Source organism: Mus musculus, chromosome 6 (genome assembly GCF_000001635.26).
Source record: "Mus musculus strain C57BL/6J chromosome 6, GRCm38.p6 C57BL/6J".
In the NCBI taxonomy this organism is placed as follows: domain Eukaryota; kingdom Metazoa; phylum Chordata; class Mammalia; order Rodentia; family Muridae; genus Mus; species Mus musculus.
The window spans coordinates 62,495,502-62,507,053 of record NC_000072.6 but is presented as its reverse complement, the minus strand read 5'-3'; positions in this window follow the sequence as shown (position 1 = coordinate 62,507,053).

Genomic DNA, 11,552 nt, shown 5'->3' with positions numbered 1-11,552 from the left:
AAATGCAATAGTGTTTTTCTAGTGTTAGGTGATGGTTCATTTTCTCTCTTTTATTTTGTGCTCCTCAATGTGACTGCCACACTTGTCAGGATGTATATTTCCTTGACCTGCAATCAAGGTAGGTACAAACATGGTAAGCTAAGAACCATTAGGTCTTTGTCCTCTGATTTCATTGTATGCACATGCTCTTTCAATTTCTTTTTCTTTTTATCTCTTCCATATACTAGCTGTATTTTTATGATCATTCTAGAAGTTGACACTTTTTCTTCCCGTGTGCTCTTTAATTTATCCTTCTCTGGGTTGATATGTTAGTGTAGTTATTTCTAAGGAAGGGTTTCCTTTTTCCCTTTAATTCAGCATTTGTTTAGATTCACAACAGGGCAGTACTATACTTAAGCAGTAAAACAGACATAGTTAAGAAAGCAATGTTTTCTTTAATGGCAAAAGAAATGGGAACTTAGGAAGATAATTACTTAATTGGGACACAACACAGCATGCACACACAGGTTTTTTAAGTTTCTCCTTAGAGATAAGCAACTGCTCAGAAGGGAGGAGATGCTCTCTGAAAAAAAACTCCATGAGCCACATTACTGAAAGTTAGACACCATCTGAGCCTCTTGACTCTCAATGTTGCACACTCAAATGAGGATGCCAGTGACGAACATATGCTCCTGATGAGAAAGCCTGAGTGGAGCAGACACACCTGGGTCTTGTTTACACAAATGGATGGAAATTTTCTGTGTTCAGCCTTGTACCATAGTTTTCTGTCTTTTTGTTTGTTATCATTTCTCGATCTCATCCATATCCCTTTTATGTTTACCTCTCTGTTTGCTGTTAATTTAGGTACTTACTCTCCATTGGTGAAAGTATTTGGAGTAGTGATGAGTACACACACATATATATGTATATGAGTGAAGTGATACTCTGTATACTATTATGGCTTATACATAGCAGGTTTTCATTTGTTTGTTTGTTTTATTTTGAAGCATGTCTGGTGACACAGTTAAATTCTTGACAATGAAATGTAATATGCCCTTTTCACCTAATATACTAAAAGGAAACCTAGCTTTGTTTGCTTCTCTTTGGACAAGTACAAGGGGCGGGGGTGGGTTGTGTGAATCACTCTGTGGTACCGTCAGCAAGCCTCAGCTGTTTCAGTGAAAATAACAGGGTCCCAGGATTAGAGGGTTTAGCGTGACGTAGAGATTAGGGTTCTGAAGTAGTGATACCCATTCAGGACACATTATCTATTTGAATGCAGTGAAATTATTTCTGCTATACTCTCATATGCTTCTTTTCAGTATTGTTTTCATTAAAATGCTAAAGGTTTTTTTTTTCTTTTATAAAGCAATAAGTATTTACACTTTCATAAGCTATACCACCTATGTAGAAATGGCATGACTTCTCCTGTTTATTGTAAATTAGAAAATCATAAATTTATAAGCATAGAGTGTTCTAAAACACCTTTATTAAACACAAAAATACACATTTAGTTACTGGGCATAGTTTGTCTTTTCCAAAAAAACCTATACCACACAGCTAATGCAGTCATCTTGGGTCTTTATAGGTTTCAAAATGATTTTATTAGTGTATATTTAATTTACATATGCTATTATTTATATATTTTGTCTAGATTTCAATCATGATATTAGATTACTAGATAATTGACTTACTTATATATGAGATCTGATAGAGAAAACCTAGTGTGACTCTCCAGTTTTTCTTTTCTTTGCTATCTTCTAGAAAATTTTTAAACATACAGTTGTTTACATAGCTCTATGGTAAAAACACATCAGTTCATTTGGCTTCTTATATTATTGAATTTGAGAATCAGCCTTTCCTTTTCAAGATGACTTCCACTGGTATTCTATAATGTATATTCTAGTTATTTTGTTTTTTAGAGCTGAAGACAAAACCCAAGGCTTTGAGATTGCAAGGCAAGTTCCTTGATTCTAAGCAAAGTCCCAAGATCCAACCATTCACCTTTTAGTCACAGTGACAAAATATCAAAAACAAAAACAGAAGGGAAAGAAGATTTGTTTAGCATATAATGGTACCTACTGTCAATTGACCTCATTAACTTGGGACAAAGATGATGTCTAATATAGAACCAAGTTTCTACACAAAAGGACTGCAGGGATAAGACATACCATTCAAAGGCACTCCACTGTTATCTGCTTTCTCCAACTATTAACTGCATCTGAATAGACCATTTAGCTGTGATTTCAGTAATACTAAACCACTGATGAAATTAGTAATCTTATGATCCAACCATTGCAATATGGGGAAAAGACATTGATGTGGGGTAGAATAAGGTAGAAATGACAAATATATATCCAGAAGATGTTCTAACCTGTAAGAAAAACACATGCTCCACTATGTTCATAGCAGCCTTATTTATAATAGCCAGAAGCTGGAAAGAACCCAGATGCCCCTCAACAAAGGAATGGATACAAAAATGTGATACATTTACACAATGGAGTACTACTCAGCTATTAAAAAGAATGAATTTATGAAATTCCTAGGCAAATGGGTGACCTGGAGGGTATCATCCTGAGTGAGGTAACCCAATCACAAAAGAACTCACATGATATGTACTTACTGACAAGTGAATATTAGCCCAGAAACTTAGAATACCCAAGATATAAGATACAATTTATAAAACACATGAAACTCAAGAAGAACAAAGACCAAAGTGTGGACACTTTGCCCCTTCTTAGAATTGGGAACAAAACACCCATGGAAGGAGTTACAGAGACAAAGTTTGGAGCTGAGGTAAAAGAATGGACCATCTAGAGACTGCCATACCTGGGGATCCCTCCCATAATCAGCCTCCAAACGCTGACACCATTGCATACACTAGCAAGATTTTGCTGAAAGGACTCTGATATAGCTGTCTCTTGTGAGGCTATATCGGGGAGTAGCAAACACAGAAGTGGATGCTCACAGTCAGCTATTGGAGGGAATGCAGGGCCCTGAATGGAGGAGCTAGAGAAAGTACCCAAGGAGCTGAAGGGAACTGCAACCCTATAGGTGGAACAACAATATGAACCAATCAGTAGCCCCAGATCTCATGTCTCTAGCTGCATATGTATCAGAAGATGGCCTAGTCGGCCATCATTGGAAAAAGAGGCCCATTGGTCGGGCAAACTTTATATGCCTAAGTACAGGGGAATGCCAGAGCCAAGAAGTGGAGGTGGGGGGGGGGGTGGAGGAGAATTGGGGGGGATGGGGGACTTTTGGGATAGCATTGGAAATGTAAATGAAGAAAATACCTTCAAACAAGGTCACACCTCCTAGTAGTGACACTCCCTGGGCCAAGAATATACAAACTATCACAACTACTTTTTTAGAACCACAAGCCAAAATAAGTCCTGTCTTTATGTTGACTTGGAATGGTATGTTATCATAGCAAACCAAAACCAAAACCAAAACCAAAACAAACAAACAAACAAAAAAAAAACTAATAGAGCTAATATAATAGTCAACACTGAGGCCAACATTTGGTCAAAGTGTAAAGAACAAATGACACAGAATAGGCTTAGCCATAAAACGAACAGCTCTATCACACTCAACTCTTCATTAGGCTTATTGACAATTTGAAAGTGAAAGCAGAAGTTAGAGGCAGAGACAGTGAGGGACTAAAATGAATGAATATTTTCAGAAATGAACAAGGTCGTTGCAAATATTAATTTATAGTGGCTGTGCAATCGTAAGCCAGATCAAATCCCAGAGAGGAATGATGATTTGGGCACAAAGTCCAACTTCTAGCAAAAGATATAAATAATTAATAGCTCGGGGGCTAAGGGGACTTAGCTTTATTTAAGAGCATGCCTGCTTTGTGGTCTAACATGTTACCAAGGATGGTTACATTCCCAAAGTATAGACAGCAGTAATGAGACTTGCCGGGGTAAAAACAATGAGGATACAATGTCAGTATATATGGAATTGGGTGACTTGAGAGGGGAATAAATATAATTATGATGCAAGGTATGGAATTATCAAAAATAATAAAAAATACAAAATGAAACAAAAATGTATCCCACTTTTCCATTTCTTTCTTAAAGGTATTGAAAATTGGATGGAGCACAGGGTCCCCAATGAAGGAGCTAGAGAAAGTACCCAAAGAGCTGAAGGGGTTTGCAACCCCATAGGAGGAACAACAATATGAACTAACCAGTATCTTTATATTCAATATTCATTCTCAATCAAAAGAACCAATATTTATGGGAATTGTCATATGTCAATTGGAAATGACAGTCTAATTAAAATATTCGTTGCTTTATTTAACAATAATTTTGTGACATTTACTCATAGTTATCTGGAAATGTACTATCATGTGAGTTTAGTTACCCTATCACACAGAAGATTTCAAAACTTATTTCTTTTAGCTGAACCAGTCTTTTACATATAATCCCTTCTCATGTTCTCTGTCTGTGGCCTCTGAAAAACTATCATTCTAATATCCAATCTGAAACTCACATTATATAATCTTGTATATTTATGGGAAAAAGTATAATACTTCAATACCAGAGGATTGTGTGATAATTGAATCAAGTTGAATGGTATTTCTAACTTGGACACTTAACATGGCATTTACTAGAAACATTGAAGTATTTATAGTTACTTACAAAATCTATACAACTAGAATGTTAATACTTATTACTTTATGAAACTGTACATTGGGGTCAGTTATACTCACTACCATTTCTTGTGTCTTATTTTTGTTGTTGTTTTGGTTTTTTTCTTTTTTTTTTTTGCTTTTTAAGACAGGGTTTTTCTTGTGATTGTGTTACCTCACTCAGGATGATGCCCTCCAGGTACAACCATTCGGTATTCCTCAGGTGAGAATTCTGTTTAGCTCTGAGCCCCATTTTTTTAATGGGGTTATTTGATTTTCTGGAGTCCACCTTCTTGAGTTCTTTATATATATTGGATATTAGTCCCCTATCTGATTTAGGATAGGTAAAGATCCTTTCCCAATCTGTTGGTGGTCTTTTTGTCTTATTGATGGTGTCTTTTGCCTTGCAGAAGCTTTGCAGTTTAATGAGGTCCCATTTGTCAATTCTCATCACTGGAAAGAGAGGCCCATTGAACACACAAACTTTATATGACCCAGTACTTGGGAACGCCAGGGCCAAAAAGTGGGAATGGGTGGGTAGGGGAGTTGGGGGGGAGGGTATGGGGGACTTTTGGGATAGCATTGGAAATGTAATTGAGGAAAATACGTAATAAAAATATTAAAAAAAAAAGACAGGGCTTCTCTTTGTAGCCATGCTGTCCTGGGACTCACTCTGTAGACCAGGCTGGCCTTGAACTCAGAAATCTGCCTGCCTTTGCCTCCCAAGTGCTGGGATTAAAGGCATGCACCACCACTGCCTGGCTTGTGTTTATTCTTAATAATCAGTTCTCTTGTGAAAGCAAAAATTTTAACTTCCATATAAAAAGGAAAAAACATGTGTTGTTTTTTTGTACTTTTTTATGATGCTGGATATAATGATCATCAGGTCGTCTCATGTGACTCCACATGAAAAATTTAAGTATTTTAAGGCTGAGTAATAGTAGCTTGTTTATCTGGAACATGTACTGCAATATCTTCCAACTGAATCTTTGAGAGCTCCATATTATGTCTTCATACTGGTGCTGCCTCCTTTGCTCAGCAGAGACTTTAAATTTGATATGATCTTAATCACCCACTTGTGTGTTTGTGTATTACATGTGGTTTGATGACCCTAAACATGTAATTTATACTAACGTACTCACATAGTCTCTTAATATTTGGAGTATCTGTGTTAATCATTTACTGCAAAAAGAAGCTTTTTCTGATAAAGGGAGAGAAATGAAATAATCTATGGGTAGAGTGACATTAAGAATTGTTTAGAGCACCGGGTCACCTTGGAGTCTGCGGACACCCCCAAGGTCCCCAGAGCACTCTCCACGGGATCTTAGGACCTCTGGTGAGTGGAACACAACTGCTGCCAGGAGGCAGGTTCGAATGCCAGATATCTGGGCACCTTCCCTGCAAGAGGAGAGCTTGCCTGCAGAGAGTGCTCTGACCACTGAAACTCAGGAGAGATCTAGTCTCCCAGGTCTGCTAATAGAGACTAACAGAATCACAAGAGGTACAAGCTCTAACCAGAGACAACTATAACAACAGACTCCAGAGATTACCAGATGAGAGAGGCAAATGTAAGAATCTTACTAAAAAAAGCCAAGACCACTCACCATCATCAGAACGCAGCACTCCCACCTCACCCAGTTCTGGGCACCCAACACACCCAAAAACCAGGACCCGGATTTAAAAGCATATCTCAAGATGATGATAGAGGACATCAAGTAGGACTTTAATAATTCACTTAAAGAAATACAGGAGAACACTGCTAAAGAGTTACTAGTCCTCAAAGAAAAACAGGAAAACACAACCAAACAGGTGATGGAAAGGAACAAAACCATACTAGACCTAAAAAGTGAAGTAGACACAATAAAGAAAACCCAAAATGAGGCAACGCTAGAGACAGAAACCCTAGGAAAGAAATCTGGAACCATAGATGCAAGCATCAGCAACAGAATACAAGAGATGGAAGAGAGAATCACAGGTGCAGAAGATTCCATAGAGAACATCGGCACAACAATCAAAGAAAATGCAAAATGCAAAAAGATCCTAACTCAAAACAGCCAGAAATCCAGGACACAATGAGAAGACCAAACATACAGATAATAGGAGTAGATGAGAATGAAGATTTTCAATTTAAAGGGCCAGCAAATATCTTCTACAAAATAATAGAAGAAAACTTCCCAAACCTAAAGAAAGAGATGCCCATGAACATACAAGAAACATACAGAACTCCAAATAGACTGGACCAGAAAAGAAATTCCTCCCGACACATAATAATCAGAATAACAAATGCACTAAATGAAGATAGAATATTAAAAGCATTAAGGGAAAAAGGTCAAGTAACATATAAAGGCAGGCCTATCAGAATTATACCAGACTTTTCACCAGAGACTATGAAAGCCAGAAGATCCTGGACAGATGTTATACAGACACTAAGAGAACACAAATGCCAGCCCAGGCTACTATACCCAGCCAAACTCTCAATTACCATATATGGAGAAACCAAAGTATTCCACGACAAAATCAAATTTATACATTATCTTTCCATGAATCCAGCTCCTCAAAGGATAATAACAGAAAAACAACCAATAGAAGGACAGAAACCATGTACTAGAAAATACAAGAAAGAAATCCTTCAACAAACCAAAAGGAAGACAGCCACAAGAACAGAATGCCAAATCTAACAACAAAAATAATAGGAAGCAACAATTACTTTTCCTTAATATCTGTTAATATCAATGGAATCAATTCCACAATAAAAAGACATAGACTAACAGACTGGCTACACAAACAGGACCCAACATTTTGCTGCTTACAGAAATCCATCTCAGGGAAAAAAAGACAGTCACTACCTCAGAGTGAAAGTCTGGAAAACATTTTTTTCAAGAAAATGGTCTGAAGAAACAAGCTGGAGTAGCCATTCCTTTTTTTTTTTTTTTTTTTTTTTTTTTTTTGCTTTGTTTTGTTTGCTTGTTTCTTTTATTTTTTTATTTTTTTATTTTATTTTTATTAGGTATTTTCCTCATTTCCATTTCCAATGCTATCCCAAAAGTCCCCCATACCCACTCCCCCCACTCCCCTACCCACCCACTCCCCCTTTTTGGCCCTGGCATTCCCCTGTACTGGGGCTTATAAAGTTTGCAATTCCAATGGGCCTCTCTTTCCAGTGATGGCCTACTAGGCCATCTTTTGATACATATGCAGCTAGAGACAAGAGCTCTGGGGTACTGGTTAGTTCATATTGTTGTTCCACCTATAGGGTTGCAGTTGCCTTTAATTCCTTGGGTGCTTTCTCTAGCTCCTCCATTGGGGGCCCTATGATCCATTCAATAGCTGACTGTGAGCATCCACTTCTGTGTTTGCTAGGCTCCGGCATAGTCTCACAAGAGACAGCTATATCATTCTAATATCGAATAAAATCGACTTCCAACCCAAAGTTATCAAAAAAGACAAGAAGGGACACTTCATACTCATCAAAAGGAAAATCCTCTAGAGGAACTCTCAATTCTGAATATGTATGCTCCAAATGCAAGGACAGCCACATTCATTAAAGAAACTTTAGTAAAGCTCAAAGCACACATTGCACCTCACACAATAATAGTGGGAGACTTCAACACAACAACTTTCATCAATCAACTGATTGTGGAAACAGAAACTAAATAGGGACACAGTGAAACTAACAGAAGTTATGAAGCAAATGGACTTAACAGATACCTGCAGAACATTTTATCCTAAAACAAAAGGATATACCTTCTTCTCAGCACCTTATGGTACCTTCTCCAAAACTGACCATATAATTTGTCACAAAACAGGCCTCAACAGATACAAAATTATTGAAATTATTCCCATGCATCCTGTCATATCACCATAGACTAAGGCTGATCTTTAATAACAAAATAAATAATAGAAAGCCAACATTCACGTGGAAACTGAACAACACTCTTCTCAATGATACCTTGGTCAAGGAAGGAATAAAGAAAGAAATTAAAGACTTGTTAGAGTTTAATGAAAATGAAGCCACAACATACCCAAACCTATGAGACACAATGAAAGCATTTCTACGAGGGAAACACATAGCTCTGAGTGCCTCCAAAAAGAAACTAGAAAAAGCACACACTAGCAGCTTGATAACACACCTGAAAGCTCTAGAACAAAAGGAAGCAAATTCAGCCTAGAGGAATAGACAGCAGGAAATCATCAAAATCAGGGGAGATATCAACCAAGTGGAAACAAGAAGAACTATACAAAGAATCAACCAATCGATGAATGAGCTGGTTCTTTGAGAAAATCAACAAGATAGATAAAGCCTTAGCCAGACTCACTAATGGGCACTGGGACAGCATCCTAATTAACAAAATCAGAAATGAAAAGGGAGATACAACAACAGATCCTGAATAAATCCAAAATACCATCAGATCCTTCTACAAAAGGCCATACTCAACAAAACTGGAAAACCTGGATGAAATGGACAAATTTCTAGACAGATACCAGGTACCAAAGTTAAATCAGGATCAAGTAAATGATCTAAACAGTCCCATATCACCTAAAGAAATAGAAGCAGACATTAATAGTCTCCCAACCCAAAAAAGCCCAGGACCAGATGGGTTTAGTGCAGAGTTCTATCAGACCTTTAAAGAAGATCTAATTCCAGTTCTACACAAACTATTCCACAAAATAGAAGCAGAAGGTACTCTACCCAACTCATTCTATGAAGCCACAATTACTCTGATACCTAAACCACAGAAAATCCAACAAAGATAGAGAACTTCAGACCAATTTCCCTGATGAATATCGATGCAAAAATACTCAATAAAATTCTTGCTAACTGAATCCAAGAACACATTAAAACAATCATACATCCTGACCAAGTAGGTTTTTAATTTCTTTCTTTCTTTATTCTTTGACCAAGTTATCACTGAGTAGAGTGTTGTTCAGCTTCCAACATGAATGTTTCTATTATTTATGTTGTTATTGAAGATCAGCCTTACTCTGTGGTGATTTGATAGGTTGCACGTGGTAATTTCAATATGTTTGTATCTGTTGAGGACTGTTTTGTGACCAATTGCATGGTCAATTTAGGAGAAGGTACCGTGAGGTACTGAGAAGAAGTTATATCCTTTTTTTTTTTTTTAGGGTAAATTGTTCTGTAGATAAATCCACTTGCTTAATAACTTCTGTTAGTTTCAATGTGTCTCTGTTAAGTTTCTGTTTTCAGGATCTGTCCATTGATGAGAGTGGGGTGTTGAAGTATCTCACTGTTATTGTGTGAGGTGTAACGTGTGATTTGTGCTTTACTAGAGTTTCCTTAATAAATGTGGATGATCTTGCATTTGGAGCATAGATATTCAGGATTGAGAGTTCATCTTGGTAGATTTTAACTTTGATGAGTATGAAGTGCCCCTCCTTATCTCTTTTGATTATTTTGGGTTGGAAGTAGATTTTATTTGATATTAAAATGGCAGCTCCAGCTTGTTTCTTGGGACTATTTACTTGGAAAATTTTTTTCCAGCCTTTTACTCTTAGGTAGTGTCTGTGTTTGTCCCTGAGTTGGGTTTCCTATGTGCAGCAAAATGTTAGGTCCTGTTTATGTAGCCAGTCTGTTAATCTATGTCTTTTTATTGGGGAATTGAGTCCACTGATATTAAGAGATATTAAGGAAGAGCAGTTGTTGCTTCCTGCTTTTTTGGTTGATAGAGCTGGGATTTTATTCTTGAGGCTATCTTCTTTTAGGTTTGTTGAAAGATTACTTTCTTCCTTTTTCTAGGGAGTATTTTCCCTCCTTCTGTTGGAGTTTTCTGTTTATTATCCTTTGAAGGTCTGGATTCATGGAAAGATATTGTGTGTACTTGATTTTGTCATGGAATAGTTTGTTTTCTCCATCTATGGTAATTGTGAGTTTTGCTTGATATAGTAGCCTGGCCTGGTATTTGTGTTCTCTTGGGGTCTAACATCTGTCCAGGATCTTTTGGCTTTCATAGTCATTTGTGGGAAGGCTTGTGTAATTCTAATAGGTTTACCTTTATATGTTACTTGACATTTTTCCTTACTGCTTTTAATATTCTGTCTTTATTTATTCCATTTCTTATTCTGATTATTATGTATTGGGAAGAATTCATTTTCTGGTCCTGTCTATTTGGAGTTCTGTAGGCTTCTTGTATGTTCATGGGCATCTCTTTCTTTAGGTCTGGGAAGTTTTCTTCTATAATTTTGTTGAAGATATTTACTGGCCCTTTAAGTTGAAAATCTTCATTCTCATCTATACGTATTATGCTTAGGTTTGGCCTCCTCATTGTGTGCTGGATTTCATGGATGCTTTGAATTAGGATCTTTTTGCACTTTACATTTTCTTTGATTGTTGTGTCCATGTTTTCTATGGAATCTGCTACACCTGAGATTCTCTCTTCCATCTCTTGTGTTCTGTTGTTGAAGTTCTCTGTTCCTGGTTTCTTTCCTAGGATTTCTATCTCCAGAGTTCTCTCCCTTTGGCTTTCCTTTATTGTTTCTCCTTCCATTTTTAGATCTTGGATGGTTTTGTTCAATTCCATCACCTGTTTGATTGTGTTTCCCTGTAATTCTTTAAAGGAATTTTTGTGCTTCCTCTTTAAGGACTTCTACCTGTTTAGCAGTGTTCTCCTAAAAGGGTGTTATTAATGTCCATTTTAAAATCCTCTACCAGCATTATTAGATATGATTTTAAACCTGAATATTGCTTTTCGTGTGTGTTGGGGTATTCAGGTTTCGCTGTGTTGGGAGTACTGGATTCTGACGAAGCTGTCTGGTCTTAGTTTCTTCTATTAGTAAGATACTTATGTTTGCCTTTTAACATCTGGTAATCTCTGTTCTTAGATGTTCTAGCTGTCTCTGCCTGGAGCTTGTTCCTCCTGTGATTGTGTTAGCTTCTGTCAGCACTCCTGGGTTTCCAACTCTCTTTTGAGTC